This window comes from Rana temporaria, chromosome 9 (assembly GCF_905171775.1).
Source record: "Rana temporaria chromosome 9, aRanTem1.1, whole genome shotgun sequence".
In the NCBI taxonomy this organism is placed as follows: Eukaryota; Metazoa; Chordata; class Amphibia; order Anura; family Ranidae; genus Rana; species Rana temporaria.
The window spans coordinates 74421631-74435899 of NC_053497.1; positions in this window are offsets into that span (position 1 = coordinate 74421631).

The following is a 14269-nucleotide window of genomic DNA, read 5'->3' on the forward strand; positions in this document are numbered from 1 at the left end:
CACATGAGGAAAAGGACCTTTACTTGTATTTGGTATCCAATTCAAAAATAAAATATAAACTGTACACGGTGAAGGGACTGCAATCGGTAATTAGCCTCTAATGCAGCCGTCAGGGATCAGCGAAATTGATCTCATTGCATTTCCATCATATGTGGCATGTTTGGCATTTCCAGTGAAATGGGAGGAATACACCCCGGGACACTGAATACATGGATTCACAGGAGATGATAAGTATAATGATCGTTGCTTTGAATGAACTAGTCCTTATTTACAACTTCAGTGGTTTCATCTCGTCGGATATGGGGAACTGGAGCAAGTTTTCATAGGGGTCTGATAGGTACAGTGTAAGGGAGATTATGGAAGATTTTGTCATCAATTCATGATTCAAGTGATCAATTCACCATCGTATTGGTATTCATACAGCAACGTAATTCCTTTATCTGCATACCTCCTCTGGACCACTGTTCCCCTCCCCCACCCAGCTACTTCCTCAACTGTTTCATGTTTCTCAGCATGGACCTGGAAATTATCAATTATGCTTGTTTCCACAGTATGGAGTGACTTAACTCTTTACTCAACCCCCATGTTCTTATCAACAGTCAAACCTTGCCTTTATAAGGTCATGTATAGCTTCAATAGGCTACATACTGTAAGCCTGGGGATACTTTAGACATTTTTTATAGTATTCCTCTTTGATTATTGAAATTTAGTAGCTAATACCACTTTTTCTAAGATGGAGCACATGTTTTTATTGATCTCATGCTATGTATGTATAATGTTTTTATCATGTTGTTTTTCCTAATTTTTGTTATCAATAAACATTTTTTGTAATCACGGTTGTATGGTCAGTGAAGTCATAGACATGTGTCACTTTTGGGATGGTTGAGCTACAACAGGTTTTTCTTTTAGAGTTTATCTTAACCTCCCTGGCGGTATGATTCTTTCAGAAAAAAGGTGCTGAAAGCGGTACCATTATTTGCAAGGAAATTTGGTGATTTGTACTGTAGGCCTGCAATTTTTAGGAATAACTCACTTAAATCTGACCAAACAAGAGTCTTGTAGGCATCCTGGGTATGACATTTTTTTTAAAAACAAAATTATAAATTATAATATAATAAATAATTATAAATAATTATAACAAATAATAATATAATTATAATAAAACTTATTCAATAATGTAATCAACTCAAAATCACTGAAATTTGCTCAGTTGCAGAATTGTCGCTGTCATTACTTTGATTTTTTTATGACGGATTTCCCCACAAATCGCTATCGCACAATTCTGCAAGTAATTATAATTTATTATCGCTGTTTTCTAGCTGGTCTAAAACCATTTTTGACATAAAAAGACACTTTTGGTTGCTATGGACAATCTACAGTTTGCAGGGAGAAAGAACAGTTTTTATTATATAAAAGTACATGTAGAGCACTGGGCAGACCACTAGGGACAAGGGGGGTGTGTATTTTTTACATACAGTACTGTAATCTATAAGATTACAGTATACTGTGTGTATTGTGTTTGTTTACATTTTTGAATTTGGCGCCGTTCTCCACTCCCGTGTGTCGTAACGTCGCAGGGAACGGAGATCGGCGGCACAGGAGGACGCTGTGTGAATCGAGCGAGCACCCACTCGCTCACACAGCGCGGTGGCATTGCTGGATCCAGGGACAAGGTAAGTAAACACTGTCTGTGGATGCTGCGAGGCAAGCCCGAGTCTGACTCGGGGTTACCGATCGTAGCACAGAAATCTAACCCCGAGTCAGACTCGGGAACACCGCCAGGAGGGTTAATGGTAAACGTGATGCTGCTTCTGTATTTAGGGAGAAATATTCTTCTGGTAGCTTTAGAATTTTATCAGTGGTGTATTTGCATATATGAAGTCACTTGTTTCGATGTCAGGTCTATGTTTGTAGGTGGAGGATTAAGAAAGAAAAGCCAATGGCCACTGACCTATTGTCAGAGCATAGAGATATGAGAATTTTACATTGCAAAATAAAGGTTGGTATTGGTTGTAGGGGTTATAGCATGGTGCAAGCCACATAAAGAGTTCTGGGAATAAGAGTAAAATGTGCTGTTTTTGCAAAATTTACTATTTCTCCTAACTGTCCAACAAGTCACACATTGGGGATTTGTGATTGATATCTACAGTGAGGGTTAAGGCATTAATGGGTCACTAAAGTAATTTTTTGTTTTTACCTAATAGCTTCCTTTACCTTACTGCAGTCCTGGTTTCATGTCCTCATTGTTCGTTTTTGCTCTGATGTTGCTGTAATCCTTCTCTGTTCTGAGCACTTTCTGGTTGTCTGTTTCCTGATGAAAATAGTCATGGGAGCTTTCTCTCTGTGGTCACTAATCAAGGAGGTGTGATTACTGTGTGTCTAAAACCCCTTAGCACCAATCAGTTTTGTTTTACAAACCATCACTGCCCTGTATTGGCTCTGGTTCTCTGTACATTACAGGACCAGGAAACAGCATGCAAAAACGAAACTGAAACTGTATGTACATTATATGATTGATTTTTATCAATTTTTAATCATTTTTAAAAGGAATCAGTTAACTAGTATGTCTCTATACCCTGTAAACAGTCATTTCAGCAACAAATTTTCCTTTACAACTCCTTTAACTAAGGAAGAGTTCAGAAAATGTGTTACCTATTGGGTGACATTTGATTCCCCTGATACAAACAGGGAACATTTCCTGTGTGTTTTTCTTAAAGTTTCAGGTCTTTAAGCATGAAATAACAGACTTCTGCTTTTAGAACAAAACCTTTTCCAAATCATATATAAATGACATCTTTTTGAAAACAAAGAAAACTGAACCCATCTACAGTTCATATTTGAGTATGAATTAAAAATCTGTAATTAGCTTAAAGCGGAGTTCCGGCCACAATTTCACTTTTTAAATATAAATACCCCTGTAATACACAAGCTTAATGTATTCTAGTAAAGTTAGTCTGTAAACTAAGGTCCATTTTGTTAGGTTGTTACAGCATTTAGACACTTTATAAAATAGAAATTGACTGGGGCCATCTTAAGTGTGGGGATCATGAAGCCAGACTGTATGACTTCCTGGATTTCAGCCTTGCAGATCTCGCACATGCTCAGTGCTGCACAAGCAGTTTAATAGGTTTCAGATCAGGTTTCAGCACCTGTACTGTCCAAGTCACATGATTCTTCGAGACTGGGGAGTGCACAGACTCCTGGAAAGTTACACCCACTACATTCCCAGGAGTCTGTGCGGTGTAGGTTAGGAAGCTTAAGCACCTAGGTGCAGGAAGAGGAAAGATTAACTATTCTGCCTAGCAACAACACTTTGAAGGCATCTAAAAAAAAAAAAAATTCTTAAAGGACTAATGACATTTTTTTAAAACTACTAATGTAATGTTATATTTATGGGTGGAACTCCACTTTAATTGACTATGGTTGCTGTGTGCCATAATACCTGGGAAAGTGTTTTTGATAAATCTGGTTTCCTAAAATTAAGTACTCACAAGTTTTATAACAGTAAGGATATTCTGTAAGTCTCTAAGATGACTAGGCTTAGAGGGAATCGGTAGGGTGTGGAGTTTGTACAGGATCTGAGTGAGGCATAAAATCTTAAAAGGAGGCCAAGCACCCAGACCAGGAAAGTTCTAATTTAAAATTTAGTTAAAATTAGTTAAAATTTAGTTAAATGCTTGGTCTCATTTGATATCTTGTCTATTAATGTAAGGTAATTCCCCTCTGCTAGGTTTGCACGGTCTGCTGTCAGGAGAAGCCCTAAGTATGGGATGTCAGAGTTTGTCCATGTATAAGGGAGAGAGGATTGGAGCTTGGTTATGAGGGAGGGGTGTAAGTTTAGGGGCAGGATATGTGACTTGGAAAAGTTAACCTTAATAGGAAATATCTCTAAAGGTGGAAAGAACACGGGGCCAGATTCAGAAAGAATTACGTTGCACAGCGGCAGCGTAACGTATCCCATTTACGTTACACCGCCGTAGGTTTACAGCGTAAGTGCCTGATTCACAAAGCACTTACCTGTAAACTTGCGGCGGTGTAACGTAAATCCGCTCGGCGCAAGCCCGCCTAATTCAAATGGGGCGGGCACCATTTAAATTAGGCGCGTTCCCACGCCGAGCGTACTGCGCATGCTCCGTCCGTCAAATTACCCGAAGTGCATTGCGCTAAATGACGTCGCAAGGACGTCATTGGTTTGACGTTAACGTAAATGGCGTCCAGCGCCATTCACGGACGACTTACACAAACGACGTGAAATTAAAAATTTCGACGCGGGAACGACAGCCATACTTAACATTGCTTAGACCACCTAGGAGGCAGCCTTAACTTTACGACGCGTATCGCTACGGAAACTACGTAAATTTAGATCCACGGGCATCGTGGACGTTCGTGAATCGCCGTAACTAGTCATTTGCATATTCTACGCCGACCGCAATGGCCTCGCCACCTAGCGGCCGGCCTAGAATTGCAGCCTAAGATCCGACGGTGTAACACAAGTTACACCTGTCGGATCTTAGGGCTATCTATGCGTAACTGATTCTATGAATCAGTCGCATAGATACCACAATCGTATCTCAGAGATACGACGGCGTTTCAGGAGATACGCCGTCATATCTCTTCTCTTTTTTTTTTTTCTCTTCTTTTATCTCTTCTCTGAATCTGGCCCACTGTGTGCAGCGGTCAAAGAAGTGGTAGGGTCAGTGAGACAAAAGATGACATCATATGCAAAAAAGCTGATAGTGTGGGTTCTTTTGTGGAAGGAAGGCCATTTATGTTAAGGTGGGATTGCATCGATTTTTTAGGGGTTCTATCAGGGGATTGAATATGGAAGGCGAGAGGGGGTATCCCTGTCTTGTACCATTAGTTATAGTGAATGATCTTGAGAAGGTGCTAGAAGTGTATACTTGAGCACATGGGGCAGAGAATAAGGCCAGGGTGGCAGGTAGGATTGGCCCAGAGAAGCCAAATGATTTAAAGTGTTTAAGCCATGTACCCCCCAATGCACTCTGTCAAACGCCTTCTCTATGTCCCAAGAGTGGATCAGTAATGCATAATGTTGAAGATATGGTGTCTGATGCCTGTCTGCCTGAGGTGAATCCTGTCTGAGCAGGGTTAATTTGAGTAGGTAAAATGGGAAGAAGTCTAAATGCTAGAATTGTGGCATATATTTTTATATCAGTATTGAGTAATGATTAGGGATGAGCTGAACCCCCCCCTGGTTCAGTTTGCAGCAGAACATGCGAACAGGCAAAACATTTGTTTGAACGCGCAAACACCATTAAAGTCTATGGGACACGAACGTGAAAAATCAAAAGAGCTCATTTTCATAAAAAGAGTTTGGGGACCTGGGTCCTGCCCCAGGGGACATGTATCAATGCAAAAAAAAGATTTAAAAATGGCAGTTTTTTCGGGAGCAGTGATTTTAATAATGCTTTACCACTTCAGCCCCGGACCATTTTGCTAGTCAATGACTGGGCCACTTTTTGCGATTCGGCACTGCGTTGCTTTAACTGACAATTGCGCGGTCGTGCGACGTGGCTCCCAAACAAAATTTGCGTCCTTTTTTTCCCACAAATAGAGCTTTCTTTTGGTGGTATTTGATAGAGCGACAATTTTGAAAAAAGATTAATATGTTTTAATTTTTGCTATAATAAATATCCCCCAAAAATGTATATATAAAAAAGTTTTATTTCCTCAGTTTAGGCCGATACGTATTATTCAAAAAAATGTACGTAAAAAAAATCGCAATAAGCGTTTATTGATTTATTTGCGCAAAAGTTATAGCGTCTACAAAATAGGGGAGTTTTATGGCATTTTTATTAATATTTTTTTTTTACTAGTAATGGCGGCGATCAGCGATTTTTATCGGTACTGCGACCTTATGGCGGACACTTCGGACACTTTTGATACATTTTTGGGACCATTGGCATTTTTATAGTGATCATTTCTATAAAATGCATTGATTACTGTAAAAATGTCACTGGCAGGGAAGGGGTTAACACTAGGGGGCGAGGAAGGGGTTAATTATGTTCCCTTATTGTGTTCTAACAGAAGGGGGGGTGGGACTGACTAGGGGAAATGACAGATCACTGTTCATACATTGTATGAACAGACAAACAGTCATTTCTCCCCCAGACAGGACCGGGAGCTGTGTGTTTACACACACAGCTTCCGGTTCTCGCTCTGTAACGAGCGATCGCTTGTGCCCGGCGGTGATCGTGCCCGCAGCACCAGGGGCGAGCAGGGGGCATGCGTGCACCCCTAGTGGCTGAAATACAAAATCACGTAATAAAATCACGTAAAACTGCGGCGGCTGGTCGGCAAGCGGTTAAAGTGAAACGATAAAAGTGAAATATTCCTTTAAATTTTGTACCTGGGGGGTGTCTATAGTATGCCTGTAAAGTGGCCCATTTTTGCTGTGTTTAGAACAGTCTGAACAAAATGACATTTCTAAAGGAAAAAAAGTAATTTAAAACTACTCGCGGCTATAAGTCGTTGAAAAAATGGCATGGGTTCCCCCCAGTCCGTTACAAGGCCTTTTGGGTCTGGTATGAATATTAAGGGGGACCCCGAACCAAAAACAAAACAAAAAAAATTGTGTGGGGGTCCCTCCAAATTCCATACCAAGCCCTTCAGGTCTGGTTTGCACCAAATAAAAAAAAATGCCACAGGGGTCCCCCTCAAAATCCATACCAGACCCTGCATTAATACGTCCCTAGGTACATTATCAGCTAGGAAAGAAGGTTTAGGTAGGTGATGAATTCTATCTATCAGTAGTGGAAGGGAGAAAGTCTTTCATAAGTTCACAGGCATACTGTCGCAGTTGAGCAGGTGTGATAGACTCTGGGATACCACGCATCAATAAGGGAGTCATGAGATGTGGCAAATTCCCCCCACATGATCTATCCTTCCTCCTAATGGTCCTATTTCAGTTTTAAAGTTCTGAATGCAGGACATCATGTCTGTGTGAAGGGAGCTGCGGGGGGAGACCTGCATGTCCTTCATAGTTGTATCAAGGATGGGCTGGTTGTTAGTAGGGAAAGAGCTCCCTTGTGTCATCTAAAGTGAGTTGTGTGCTGGCAGCCTCAGCAGGGAAGGAATGTGTGTCCATCCAAGGTCTGGACTTAGCAGGACTGCATGGGGCGGGAGTGAAGATGTTAGGCGAGCTCCGCAGGGAGTTAGGCTGAGATCCAGGCCCTTATGAGGAGTTATGGGATCCTTTGGAGGCAGTCGGCGAATGGCCGCTGGTGCCAATTTGGGCCTTCTCCGGCTCTGCCGGTGGGAATAAATGTGAGCGTTTCCTTGGTTATGTGGTATTATGCCATTTGCAGGCCATGGCGGTGGGTAGTGCAGGTGTCTAGAAGGCAGCAGGTGATGGTGAGGGGTCTCTATCTCACCTCAATTGGGGAGGATTCCTGGTGCTGGAGCCGAGCTTCTGTCTCAGGCGGCCATTCAGCAGTGTGGTAGCACGTCCCCCATGCTTCTCCAGTTTAAAGGAAGAGTGTGTTGTATTAAATAAATTATATTGATCAATCCTTTATGTTATTATTAACCACAATAAATTAGTGTTTGCATGTATGTGGTTTGTCTTGTTTACCTCCCTTTCAGGAAAAGTGTTCCTCTGGTCTCAGCTGTACATGGCAAATCAATGAAAACATCTTTGTAAGAATAAAGTGGAATACATCTTCATATTAATCATGACTTTGTTTTTGTTTTTTTAATTTTCAAAATAAAATGCTTCTTTATTCTATATAGCTAGGAAATTTGCAAGAATTTGTTATCTCATATGATGGATTGGTGCATTGCTTTCCTTCATGTACTGAGAAACTTATTAACGAAGGATGTAAATCATCAATGAACTAGATGTCAAAACATAACTAAGAAGAGTGACAGATTTGCAAACAGCCTGTATCTCATAATGACATGGAGTTTTAACATATGTCTTGTGCTTCTAAAAGAGTTGCCATCAGATGTCAAGTTTCAGAGTACTTACTGGAAAGTTAACCTGGATTTAGATTTTACACATTAATGATCATTCACGTATTTTCAGTTTTAATATATCTTATGCTTTTAGGTTCTAATGTTTGACTTTAACTAAACATTTAGGAGTTCAACATTGTGGTCTCTGAGGGCCTAATGCCTCGTACACAAGATCGGAAATTCCGATAGCAAAAGTCCGCTGAGAGCTTTTGAACGGAAGTTCCGACTGTGTGTTTGCTCCATCTGACTTTTGCTGTCGCGATTTCCGTCAGCAAAAGATTGACAGCTGGTTCTCAAATTTTCCGACGGAAAAAATTCCTATCAGAAAATCCGATCATCTGTAGCAATTCCGACGCGCAAAATTCCGTTGCATGCTTGGAAACAATTCAATGCATGCTCAGAAGCATTGAACTTCATTTTCTCGGCTCGTCATAGTGTTGTACGTCACTGCATTCTTGACGGTCGAAAGTTCAGAGAACTTCTGTGTGACCGTGTGTATGCAAGTCAAGCTTGAGCGGAATTCCGTCAGAAAAACCATCCAAGATTTTTCTGACGGAAAATCCAATCGTCATAAAATATAGCATCTATCTAAAATGCCCCGAGTGAGGTTATTTATTTAACTGCATTTTCATATAATTCTTTCATTGAGTAAAGATCTAGCTGTGAAATGAAATTATGATAAAAATTGTTGGTTACGAAATAGTATTTTTTTTAATTTTGAATGATAATCTGTTTACCAAACCAATTTATATTATAATACATTTTGTTATACTTTAAAATGTTTTTGAATGTTTGCAAGTTTACAAAATTTTCTTATGTTATTTTTCTTTAACTGTAATAAAACATTTATTTTAAAAGTCTACAAGTTTACAAGTTTATGAGATACAGTGTTTGTAGAGCATGCTGGGCTTTTTAATAGGAATGCAGGCAGTGGGTGCTATCTCTGTTCAAAGGGGTTGTTAAGGCAGTGCACACAACCACTGCCAGCCCCTCTGCTGAGATTACATGTAGTATATAGTATATGCCCTTTTGTAAAATTCTTCTTTTAAATACGTTTAAAATTCTCGCAGATCAGCAGTCACATGACCGCCCGTCACTCTCCTCCTCCTATGTATGTATTAGAGAGGGAGGGGCCAAGATCTACCTCTGATGTCTGCTGGGCGGTCACGTGACCTCCCTTTGTAATACATGCATCAGAGGAAGAAAGTCATGTGACTGCTGCTCAGCGAGGAAAAAAAGGTATTTAGAAGAAGAAGTTTACCAAATGGCATACAGTGTATACTACATGTAATCCTAGCAGAGGGGCTGGCAGTGGTTGTGTGCAGTAATTTGTATACTGCTCAGAATGGTGCCAGAAGGGGAGGGGAGGAGCAGCTCACACACAGAGCTTACAGGCATGAAAGGGAGGGGAGGAGTACAGAGGAGGATGCAGGAGAGCATAAAGGAAATCTGTGAATAATGGAGGCACGTAAACTGAGCACAGTGTCAGGGCTCAGCAGTCATGATAAACCGTGGTCATTGTACAGGGAGGAGGGCGTGGCCAGGCAGAATCAGCCAGGTATTTAAGGTGATACGGGGGCGAAATTACATAGCACAAGCACTGTGCTGTTATTCATGCTTTAACTACTTGCCTACCGCCCGCCGTCATATGACGGCAGGAAGAAAAGGCTTTTGTTCTGCTAAGACGTCATATGATGTCTTCTCCTTCCCAGGCGACTAGGGGGTAAAGAATGCACGCATGCCTGCCGCGTCACTGGGGACGCGCTGCACGTGCCCAGTGGCCGCGATGTCCGCCGGGCACCCGCAATTGCCCAGTAACTGAGCAGGACCGTGGATCTGTGTGTGTAAACACACAGATCCACGTCCTGTCAGGGAAAGGCGACCGATGGTGTGTCCCTTGTACATAGGGACACCGATCGGTCACCTCCCCCAGTCAGTCCCCTCCCATCACAGTAAGAATCACTCCCTATGGAACACACTGACCCCTTGATCGCCCCCTAGTGTTAACCCCATCCCTGACAGTCACATTTACACAGTAATCAATGCATTTTTATAGCACTAATCGCTGTATAAATGTGAATGGTCCCAAAAATGTGTCAAAAGTGTCCGATATGTCAACCGCAATATCGCAGTCACGATAAAAATTGCAGATCGTCGCCATTACTAGTAAAAAAAATTATAATAAAAATGCTATAAATCTATCCCCTATTTTGTAGACGCTATAACTTTTGCGCAAATCAATCAATATACACTTATTGCAATTCTTTTTTGCAAAAATATGTAGAAGAATACATATCGGCCTAAACTGATAAAAAAAAAAAAAAAAAATTTGAGGGGGTATTTATTATAGCAAAAAGTAAAAAAATATAGAATTTTTTTCAAAATTGTCGCTCTAATTTTGTTTATAGCGAAAAAAACAAATGCAGAGGTGATCTAATACCACCAAAAGAAAGCTCTATTTGTGGGGAAAATATGATAAAAAATTCATATGGGTACAGTGTTGCATGACCGCACAATTGTCATTCAAAATGTGACAGCGCTGAAAAATGGCTTGGGCAGGAAGGGGGTGAAAGTACCCGGTATTGAGGTGGTTAAAGGAACAGGATGATCCAATCTGACATACACTGTTGCTTGAGACTGTGATGTGAGTGGATGTGAGTTGGATGTGCTTCGGCTCTTTCATCCTGCTGATTAACTGGATTAATCTTCTAAGATCTACTCCCGGTGTGTCTTGGCTGTAGTTGCCCCAACCTTGCCAAACTTCCCCTCCTCAAACAAACTCCCTGCTCCTAGAGTACAGCTGTATGAAAACTAGCATGGATGCTGGAGGATAAACGGATTGGATTGTGCCGATATTCAGCTTGTTACACACCATCTCCTTCCCCCTTCCTCCATCTATCTACTGCTGCTCCCGGTTACCTTCGGGTGGCTGCCCAGTGAGGCTCTGTCATCCCCCTTTTTTGTTTTGTGGCGCTGCATTGCGGCTCTTTGTCCCCGTCTCTCTCCGAAAAGCTTGGCAGAGCTCGGTGGGGCTCGCAGAAGTTCGGATGTAGGCTCAGCTGGAAATACTGGTAACTGTTCATCCCTGTGCTGTGCTGACTTCCTCCTGGGGCTGTACCACTGCTGTATTAATTATGAGGGGCTCCCACCATCCCTGTGCTGTGCTGACTTCCTCCTGAGGCTGTACCCCTGCTGTGCTCATTATGAGGGGCTCCCATCATCCCTGTGCTGTACTGACTTCCTGGGTTTTTAACTTCATCATAACGAATAATCGTAATTATTAGGACAATATTAAAACGATATTAACGAACATTCTTATTTTGTCCAATTCTGAATCTCCCATCGACTACCAGTACCAGTCTGAGCAGTCTCCCACGAAACAAAATTTGTCAACGAAATTTCGTATTTTGTATAAAATTCGTAAGAATAGAAACTACTAATCGCACATGTTTACTAATAATGAAACCCCAGATAAGGATGGGTTACCAGGGGAGGTTCACAAAGTCTATTGAGCTAATTTGTTGCCTAATTTATTAAAGGTTTTTAATACAGCATTGGAGTGTGGTCATCTTCCTCCTTCCATGAATAAGGCGATTATTATAGTCATATTAAAACCTGATAAGATTCCTAATAATTCCAGAATCATATCGCCCAAAATCATTACTTACATCAGACGTGAAGCTATTGGCAAAAGTGTTAGCCACTAGATTGGTGATAATAATATGAAAGCTCACTGAACATATCTACCATACACTCCTCGACACCATGCACATTTTCCAAAAAAAAAATGGTCCCCATGGGACATACTACTTCCTTAAATATCACATGTTAAAGTCTAATAATGTTTATCATTATAAAATAAATCAGTGTTTTTTTTAAATTATATAACCTGATAGGAAATATACATACCTACAGGGATGGACTGGCCATAGGGAGTACCGGGAGATTCCCGGTGGGCTGGTCCATAAATGGGCCGATTTTGAGTGACAGCCCAGAGTTTCTGCGCTCTGCTGACTGCTGCTTATGAGAGTACTGTGTATTAGCGAGGACTTGCTCTGCTCATCCCACACATCCACAGCCAGTCAGCAGGCAGCGTAACCCTCCCCCCTCCAGCCCGCCACATTTGACTACCCGGGTGCTGGAGTGGGGCTGAATGGGGGCGCAAGGAAGGAGAAACACAATGCCGACGAGATACAAGAACGATAGCATGTCCTGCAGCACACAGATCGGCAGGACTCGGGAGAAATGTCACATCACAGTCTCACATGTACACTGGCTGCAGTGTCTTCCAGAAATCTAGGCAGTGTGCAGGTCAGTCCCCTCTCCCCCTCTTTCTCCCTCCCTCTTGTCTCTCGCTCCGTACTTTTTTTTATAGCTGTTTATCCTGCACACTAATAAGACCTGCTGGCATTCTGTGTCCAGTGACTGTGTTACACATGGCTGGCTGTTAACCATTTCAGTTATTTAGCCAGAGCTCTGTGTGTGCTGCACGGTTTTTGGGATGTTTTTTGGAAGGATTAACTGCTAGTTCAGGCTAGAACTTCACAGACCAATTAACTGTTTACTGTCCTCCACTAATCCTGACCAGATCACTGTTTGTAAGAACATTTGTATTTTGGAAATTGGATGTGCAGTTGTCACATGGGTGTACTTTCAAAGGAAGATTACCAACTTGATCTTTACAGAGATGGTTTAAATGGAGTGGAGCAACCCTGCGATACTATATACTGTTACACTGGGTTCAGCCATGAACGCAGTCTCTGACCATCTCCTGTAGTATGTCCGCAGTCTCTGACCATCTCCTGTAGTATGTCCGCAGTCTCTGATCATCTCCTGTAGTATGTCCGCAGTCTCTGACCATCTCCTGTAGTATGTCCGCAGTCTCTGATCATCTCCTGTAGTATGTCCGCAGTCTCTGATCATCTCCTGTAGTATGTCCGCAGTCTCTGATCATCTCCTGTACTATGTCTGCAGTCTCTGACCATCTCCTGTACCGTGTCTAGTTTATAAACTGTTTTTGTGCGTGTTCGCAAAATTAAAGTGGGCCAGTCTGGATGAAGTCCAGGGCCAAATTTTTGTCCCAGTCCATCCCTGCATACCTAAATCGCGTCTTTATTGATCTTATATTGTATTGCTATATTCTTCTTATATGTACCATCCAATTCACCTCATATAAAGTAAATGCTTGAAATATTGGATGTACCCAGAGTTTTTGTTCTCAGAAAATAGGTGCAGGAACTCAACCACGACCCTGTTCAGATTTCAAAAACAGTAGAAGGGTCTTAAAGAGGCATTAAATACCAGAATTGCATTACATACAGAGTGCAAAGTTCAGGGGGGTTACACACAGAGTGCAGAGCTGTCATTTGTAAACACAGAAACCAGACTTCTGTGTTTACAAGTGATTGTGGTGAGCAGGCACCAAAGGGTCTGAGCCAAAGGTGGTGGAACTGAGTTCCCCCAAGTTCCCCCAGAAAAAAAGCCCTGGATGTACCTATGTTTTAGTTAAACATTTGTTCTAACCTATGACCTTTTACAATAATAAAAATTGTTTGTAAACAAAAAAAAGATAATGTGGGGCACAGGATAGTCAGTTGTAATCTAGGATTGCACATTAATGAGTTTATAGTTAGTGAGGAAACCAAAGAGCTTCTATATAGAAATATTGAGTGTATGGGCCTCTTGTTGCAGTATAAGCCAGTTGTGCAATTTGTGCTTCTAGGTGATATTTAAAGTGAATGTAAATTTAAATTAAAAATAAATAAAAATAAATAACTAACATGTCTGTACTTACCAGCTCTGTGCAATGGAATTGCACAGAGCGACCACAAACCTCTTGTTTCCGGATCCGCCGCCGATGCTCATGGCCCCTCCCCTCTGCCCAGTACCACCATAGGGGAACTCGTGCGTGCTTGCACCCGAGCCCCACTGCTGCATCCATTGACACAAACAGCGGGAATCGCCCCGCCCCCCTGCTCCCTCATCACTAGCTTTGAATGACAGCACTGGGAGTCAATGGCAAAGCCAGCAAGATCTAGAAGTGAGGGGAGAGAATAGCTGCAGATGTGCACAGTGATGGATGGAATGATCAATGTAATAATGTCACTGGTCCTCGAAAAAGTGTCAGTTAGTGTCTAATTTGTCCATCGCAATATCGCAGTTCTGCTATAAGACACTGATAATCGTCTTTAATAGTAATTACCATTACTATTGGATATATTTTATAGCAGAATGGACGTTCTTTTTTTTTGTTTATAGTGCAAAAAATAAAAACCACAGAGGTGATAAAATA